The 8,720-nt window shown below is 37.7% G+C and overlaps 1 protein-coding gene across 1 annotated transcript in view; it reads right to left on the bottom strand.

Moving 5' to 3' along the window:
* LOC108692080 (prolyl 4-hydroxylase subunit alpha-2) overlaps positions 1-8,401 on the bottom strand; it is a 104,687-nt gene extending 96,286 nt beyond the window's left edge. Inside the window, exon 1 of the mRNA XM_018200195.1 lies at positions 7,837-8,401. The gene's annotated coding sequence lies outside the window, so the exon portion shown is untranslated. The remainder of the gene's footprint in view (positions 1-7,836) is intronic.
* Positions 8,402-8,720: the final 319 nt, after the last annotated feature.

The raw sequence follows: 8,720 nt of genomic DNA, 5'->3' as shown, positions 1-8,720 counted from the left end.
TATATATATATATATATACTATCTGTAAACTTGGTCTATCTAAACTTGGTTACATAGCGATCGGTGAAAATTTTGATGAAAGATAGAAAAGTTCAGTCGATAGGAGTCATAGTAAATAAACTCGGTATTTTATCCGGTTGAAGGTGTAGCTTGTTGTAAACGCCATTATCAGAATTCTCAATTTTTGTTCAAACCGAATAAACGTGACACATCGCATTTATTTGCGTATAAATGTTGCAGATCGCGGGATGACGGGTGTATCGATTTTTCGTGCCGCATACATCAAAACTGCACCGCGCTTTATACGTCGATACATGAAATTTGCAGTTGCACGTATCTCTAGATGTAGGGTTTGCCGAATGCATACGCGACGGTCGCGTATGCGGCTGACAGTAGCGAACCATTTCCGTGACGGTGCGTTATTGCTTTCGCGGTCCGAATTCCCAAAGTCTCAAGTCACGCTACACGATCTCTCTCTCCCTATGAATGTAATGTGCATCGCACACATCGAGCTCTGGCCCGAAGCGCAACGTGATGCATCTCGTTGCATACGACCGCCGACGGTCTGTCGGAACCCTTTATCATCACGATCCGCATATTCCTTGTAAAATTCACCGCAAATATTGTACATACAAAGTAATACGAGGTAGATGTTAATAAAGAAAGCAAGAGAATCGAATTGGAACGATTTCAAAGCCAATCCTTCGAAAAATGTGAAAAATTCACAGAATAAATTTCTCATAAATGTTAGCTCATCCCTTTAATTTATGTGTTTCTTTGCAGAGTTCATCTGAGAGTAAGATATGCGATATACTTGCGTCTCCTCGATCACTTTCTTACATTATTCATTCGATTCCCCGCACATGTTACTCTTCCCTCTCAGCCAAATGCAAGTTCGATTTTGCCCCCGCAAAGTGATTAATATTCCGTTTCTGCATTTCGCGAAGATTTTCGCATTTTCTGCGATGGAGTAGACGGAGTTAAATTGTGTTTCGTGCAATCGGGAGTAAAGGAGGAAAGAGAGAACACGATGTAAAGAGGAAAAGACAAGAATGGCGAGAGACAGCGGCACGCTCATTGGTGGATACCGCTTAATTTCCGTTTTAAATGCGGGATAGAAGTTGCAAGTCAAACGGGTTGGGAAGGAGATGAAAAAAACTGAAATCGAAGTAAATACATCAAGTGACGTAACGTTTTACTCAACATCTCGTTTATGGGGAAAGAGATATAATCGTGACACGATTCCATATAAGACATTTATATTTGTCTTTATTACACGTAGTATTCGATTAAAAACTAAATTTCGATCAATTACACTAAAAAAAATGTTTTGTTCTACGAATCAAAAGTTTACTGTAGCAACAAAAATTTGATTGAAATATATCGGACAAAACTATATACAAACTAAATTGTTTAGTTGATAAAAACAAAATATTTGGTTTCTATTTAAAAAATATCTCAAACAATTTTGCTAAAAGCACTCTTTTTTTTTCTTATTGTTATGTGTATTTCCATTAATTGTGAGAAAATATTACTTTTATATTTAACTCTCCATCGGCAATGTGAAATTTTCACCCTTTGGTCTAGGTTTTCGAACTTCAGTGTAGAATTTTATATTGTTTCGAACTGTATAAAAGTCTGAAAAAATTCTTACATTCTTGTGAAAGCTGTAATAACGAGTTTTTACCATCAGAACGAGTTTTTACCATCAGAATTGGTATTTTATTTATCTTTTTACTGATTTAAATTTATTTATCACAATTCACAATTAAAAAATCGTCTGTGTCTTTAAAATCCAACATTGTCAGTGAAAAGTTTAGAAAATCCTGGGAATAAAAAACTTGTTAAAATTAGCTATGAATTCTTTTCCTTGTAGAAATCATGCAAAGATATTTACGTCATTTTTATCTGTGCACACGACACTTAGTCGGACTTCAAGAAATAAAATGACTCTATCTCGCCTCGCATTCGTTAATGTAAGTACCTTTATACTCAAAAAACTTTAAAAAAAAATATTACATCGCACGTTGAGAAGGAAACAGTCTATACATTCTGGGAAAAAATAATTGGCTGAATAGAGAAGTTTGCTTGCGTCAAATAACATTTTACGTTAACATAGCAGAAAGGCAAAATTGTACAGAAATTAACACATATTGCCATCGGTGGGTGAGTGCAACGGAACCACAAAAAAAAAGAGTATAACGTTTTTTTCAGCTAATTTCGCACCCCGGCTGCGATTTGTTTCCCGATTGCGTCGGTCCAATCTCTCGTTCCACACTCTTTTTTTCCATCGTTTCATGATCGAGGCGCGACGAATAAAACAGGAGTTTTTTTTTTGTCCACACAATCCGGACAAACGCAACCAGCCTAGATCGAGTCCCGGGATCCAATGGGAGCCGTTATTTACGAGCGAGCAGCAGCACGACGATGGCGTGCTTAAAATTTCTCGTCGTAAAAGCCTTCGGCTGCACAACGCGTTTTAAAGATAGGAAGTATACCGGGGGATGTTTATGAGAACGGGACGCTACGCGGCCCTTAACAAAACAGATTTTGACGTCGTGTCTTACAGTTGAGTGCTTATATATACGTTTAATTAACTTCCCAGTATTCATTCGGTATTCGCTGAATAAAAATATATTATTTAGAAGGTATTTTATATACAGGGTTCTATTATCTCTTTATAAAAGTAAAAATATTAAAAACATCATTCATATATGTATGTATATGTGTGTATGTGTGTGTGTATACGTATACATTTAATACACTCATCTTTAGTGATACAAAAATTAATTATAAATAATCCAACACAGTTCATACAAAATTACATCCAAAAATTATATTGCAGTAAAATAGTCGATAACAATATTGTGTAAAATATGATGGACAAAAGCGGTAAAATATTTTGATATTCTAACAACAAGTTTGAATTTTCAACATAATTATTTGATAATAAAAATAGTTTTCAGATCTGTATTTAGCAAAATTGTAAATCTTTCAACAAAATTGTTCCTATATAATTTGATGATTTTAGTACGATATTTCTCATATATTTTAAGCAATCTCAATATAATTCGTGGCAAAACTTCTTATGAGTGTGATTATGCTTTCGAATGATAAAGGTTAGTATTTTAATAAATAAAAAAAAAAGAAAAAACCATGATTCCCGCGCGATCAAAGACTTATTACAAAGTTTCGTTATAATAATTACTAAGGGTGGTGTATGTGTCACGCATGCATTTTTGCTTTCAGAGGAAGTGCGTGCAAGTTATTCGTCACAAAGGAACGATTTTATGGGGTTAAACTGGCTCGTAACAGGAAATTTTATCGTTTTGCTTCTGGTCGATATTCGCATGAATTACACGGCGCAACAAAAATTCTCGGCAAAATACTTTCGCGCCTTTGGTCTTATCATCAAAATATATTTTTTAACGACCACACTATTGCATTTAAAAGAAGCTTACGTAAATAATTAGTCATGAAATCAACGATCGGTTAATCAATTAAATTTTATTTCTGCCAATCACCTTAATTTTATATTATATTTACATCATAATTCAATTTATTTTTCGTGTTGCAATATAACTTTGTTAAATTTAATTTTTTTTTTAACAAAAGAGAGTATATCTTTACACACTTTTTATTTACGATAAATAAAAGCTTTTATATTCTGTGATTACAAGATGTAAAGAGAAAATTGCAAATGTACGATCGTTCGTGGGAAACAACATGCTACAATTGCAATAAGATGCAAACGCCGTTAACCGTATCGCTCAAGGGGTTCCTTCTTTCTGACTTTAACATTTCGTGAAACTCACAAGCGTGCACTTGACGACATGTAACGAACGCGCGAGAGAATAGAAACAACGAGGAGCGACACGTGCTGGAAACGTAGGTTTCTCGATTCCGGGGCGGAAAAAAGGCGACGGAGAAAGGTAGAGTGGTTGAGCGAGCAACACGCAGAGAGAAGTTAGAAGAAAAAGAAAGAAATAAAGCGGCAAACGGTAAGCAAGGTCCCGACGAGGAATACAAGGTAAGCTCGTAAGGAGAATACAGTGGTTCGTATTGTCGAGTTAAGCATAAAACAGAATGACCCTAACTGCGTTGAACGACTTTTCGTGCATTACGAAATTTTAAAAGCAAATCCCGCGCCAAATTACCGCCACCGTCTAAGTAACTTATAAACCGCGTGCCACACGAAATCGCCCTCTCATTTTTTGTGGAGTCTATGGACTTGAAATTTATGAATATATTAGCCATACGTCTCGCGAAAGGATACGAGGGAAAAGAGAGAAAGCAAACGTAAAACATAAAAAACGTATAGCGAAAAACGGGGTGATAGAATGCGCTCCGTCTTGCGGAAAGCATAGCGCAAGAAATAACGCACGCAAGCGTACGTTATTTCTTGCAAAGTTTACATTTGATATTATTCGCAATAACTTTAACGTTACGTCGAGTCCGCAGTGATTCCAGAATGAAAATTATATATATGACAACTCTCATAGCTGTCGCCATTCGCAATTGCTTCAGGAATTCGTGAATAAAATGGAGATTTGCAGAGCACGATATGTTTCATACACAATTTTTGACGGTTGTGGAGAGGTGGATGCGATGAAGCAAAGTTCTTTATTCTCGCACATTCATCTCGATACAGCGATCGATGACAGAGTAGTCTACACTACATGTCAAAACTACTTCCTACAAATTGATTGTTTCAGTTATTTTTACAACTGGGACGTTTTACGAGACTCGCGCGAGTGACATTTCTCGTTCCAGCAAAAACGACAGTTATAAACGCCGAAAGTTCTGACACTTTTTTTTACATTGTTTTATCCCAGTGTAAACATTTCTTTTTTTTTTTCGCTAACTGCGTGAGGTTTGAAAAAAATTATTACGGAGTGTTGGACGAGTGAAAGAACGGAAGTTGATCTGCAGTTAACAAAATTCAAAAAGTTACGCCAACTTAAGGCGCACCGCTTTTCATTAAATATATATTACTAAACTTCGCGTCGGTAGCGTCAATTTGGTACCGTAAGTAATTTAGACGCAAATGTGAACTAATTTCTAGAAGAAAAAAGTGAACGGCAACTTTCAAACTTCTAAATAAGATGAGAAACTAAGAGTCGATGTCTTTTTGCAAGTTAAATATGTTCCGGTATATTAGACACTGCACATGCTTGTATCAGTGTACTCTGATAAAGTAAGAAGAGATTTCGAAAGTTCTACTCTAGAATACTCTAATTAAAGCAGATGTTTTCGGAAAATTATGATCCACAGTTAAATCAAGAGAACATTGCTTTTTTTTTGTACAATAAACATTTTCTCTCTTGGCTTAATTGTACATGAAAGTAGATTCTCTTGTATCTCTTTCGAAACATCCATATATTATTTAGGATGTAAAAATATCGAATGTAGAAATATGGCAAAAAATATTTGTTACACAGAAAAACAGATTTGGCTGAAATAATCTAAAAAATTTGGCCAGACAGAGCTGAAAATGATTTTGTTGGACTATCAAAATAATTATGTAGGAAACTCATAATGAGCGATGTTACAAAAAATTTTAATATTTTAGCAACCAGTTTGAACGTGCTATATAATTATTTTGATGGGCCAACAAAATTATTTTCAGTTCTGTATTTAACTAAATTTTTAGATACTTCAGCAAAATCATTCCCTTCCTATTTACAATAATTTCACAAAGAGAAATTTAATAATAAACAATTTCAACAGATTTTTTTCTCATTCCTGAAATTTCCCTTTTAATACAAGCTATTGTGTATGCGACATAATTACATCTCATTGAGTTCGACGGCCGATGTGGCAAGGACGGTTTATTAGCAGAAACGTAACACGTGACATAATCGCAACTGCGGAACGATTTTCGTTCAAGGTTGATTATCTCTAGTCAATTGCAGGATGATCCCACGATTCATTTCGCACGCGACATGGAGCACGTTATTGCAACGTAATAAGTGGGAAGGGGATCACGTGGCTGTCAATTATTACGACATTATCGCAACGACGATTCGAACTATCATCGTAATCGTGAACAAACATCGTAGAAACCATTCGCGTAAAACGAGCAGATCGTAAACCGTTTATGCGTATTGGCTTCTTTCGACGGAGACGTTACTCGCGCGTGCGCGCGTAATCGCGAGATAAAAATTTCACACAACTGCACGAAGGGAGGGTCGCAATGCGGCCGCAAAAACGAGGACGGGTATTATTATCGCGTTTGAACCGCGACACGAGTCGCCCATCGTTCTTCGACAAACGATCGAAATGTGTTGCCTCGGCGACGAGGGACTCGTTGTCGGGCAATGTGTGCGTAGAAGCGTTCGAAGATAAACGGTGCCATATATAAAAGGGGGCAAAGGAGAGAGACCCCCGCGACTGTTCTCCGAGAAAAAGAGACGCGGGTTGAGGTCATCAGCACGTTGATGCTTATGAACGCGTTGATACGACATTACGTCATTTCGATGCGGCGGCGAATGGATGATTCGTCATTTCAACTCGTTAAACCGAGTTCGTATTCTAGATCTCGTCTCAACGATCTATCTTTCCCCTCTCGATAATCACGCGGGAATGCATCGATTTTTCTTCTTCTTTAAGAGAGACAGAGAGTAGCACAGAGTCATAAACACTTATTGCTAATCTAATCCATTGAATTAAATAACATTTTGTTATTTATATGTGCCAAAATATAAATTAACCCATTTCTACAGTTATTATTTTTAAATTTATTTTCCATATTAATGTATGTATTTGACAAATAATTAAATTTGAATTTTAAATTTGAATAATAAATTAAATTTAAATGTGTAATACATTTTTTGAATTAAATTGTTTAACTCCATTTAGTCAAATTAAAGATATATATAGATAAATTAAGAAGATAAATTAAAAAGATTAAAGATATATAAAGATATATTAGATAAAAGTGCAGGCGATCTATAAATATTAAAAAATGAGATATAATTTGACATTATAAATTCCACAGTGTAAACAAATTAAAATAAAAGGAGGCATTGAAAGTTAAGTGCAGATTATATATTTTATACATCACATTTACTTAAGAAATCAATTATTTAAATCTTAAGACATTTTGTATGTTTCGACTCCAACATTTCTAACAACAAATTAAACCAAAGATTAGACGTCAAAAACTGCGCACTTGGTGTTAAATGTTGTCAGATGAGTCACGATTAAAACAAAATTAAGTTACATTCAATCAGTTGAAAGACTAAATGGATATTTAATTTTATTTAACAGTATAAACTCGAGTTTTTACGCAAATTTTTGCGCGAAAACTCTACTAAATCATTTTTAATATTCGTCGTATCAATGAGACCGTAAATAAAAATTATTCGAATTATTATGCTGGCGAGAATGCACGCCGCCGATCGTGAAGTTCGGAATAACAGTGAGTTCGGAATGTCCTTCGCGACTATATTGTTTGGAGTAACGACTAATTTGCATGTTTACATCACTCAGGGGTCGTACGTGATTACCCCGCTGGCGAAATTGGCGCGTTTAATAACGGAATTTGCAATATTAATTGCGACACCAGCAATATCTACCTACGCGACTGTTTTACATTACTCGTAATCGACACCGCGCGCACGACGTCGAATAACGGGGATTACTAATTAACGGTGGCATACTGTTAACGACATTAAATGCGGTAACGGCCATTCATCTCCTGAGAATGGTACGCTATTCAAACTTTAGTACTCTCGTGCGCGAGAGGAGCGCGGACCATTTCGAGACCGGACGGTTTCGCATCGGCCGGCGCGTGTTGTATGTGTGTACAGTCCGTAGAAAAAATTCACATACCTGTTCGATCACTTCCGCACGGGGCCGGCGATCAAATCGGTTGATCACAGGAGAGCCTCCGGGAATCCGCAAGCTCCGAGACAACGGGGATGACGGGGCCGAGACAACGCACAGGAAGTCCGGAAGGCTGGATCACTCTCTCGTTCACAACTGTTCACAACAGATCGGAGCAGCACATCAAATATGACAGTCTCACGATATGTCGTCCGGTTTACGGCCGACCGATAATGAAAAATCGATATCTCTCGCGCAATTTTGAAAGAGACGGGAAAGGACAAGTGAAGTTATCAAGCTATCTAGTAATTCTGCTATGAGGATTTCGGCTCGGTATGTCTCGTACGCGTTAATCGCGCCTCGCTCGTTCGCCCGGCAACCCGGCTTCTCCAACCGTCCGAGCAGCACCAACCGAAGTCCGAACACCTCGGAACGCGGTAGCCGACTGACGCGGGACGGATGCTGTGAGTGCTACGACCGGTGTGCGTAGTCTTGCCGCGCGCGAGACTCCCCACTCGCAGCAGTTGCAGCGCCCCCCCCCCTCCTCCTCAAACCCTGCTCCCTACCACTCACCCTCTCCTTCTACTACCGCAAGCGCTGCTTCTCCCGCGCTCTCGTCCTCGCGCTCGCACTCCTCGTATTCGCGTGACTCACGTTGCAGAGCGCACTTCTGTTTCCGTCTCCGTTAAACATATCTATGCCACAAGATCGGTCTCTCTCTTGTCTCTCTCTCTCTCTCTCTCTCTCTCTCTCTCTCTCTCTCTCTCTCTTTCTCCCATTCTCATCATTTTCAACAATCCTACTCACTCTCTTGCACCTCAACGATATCATAAGAGGACAGGTTCCGACTTGTTCGCTTTTATTAATTACACTTCGATACTGATAGAATG

Source organism: Atta colombica, unplaced genomic scaffold, assembly GCF_001594045.1.
Source record: "Atta colombica isolate Treedump-2 unplaced genomic scaffold, Acol1.0 scaffold58, whole genome shotgun sequence".
NCBI classification, from domain to species: Eukaryota; Metazoa; Arthropoda; class Insecta; order Hymenoptera; family Formicidae; genus Atta; species Atta colombica.
This window is presented reverse-complemented; position numbering and strand designations above follow the sequence as displayed.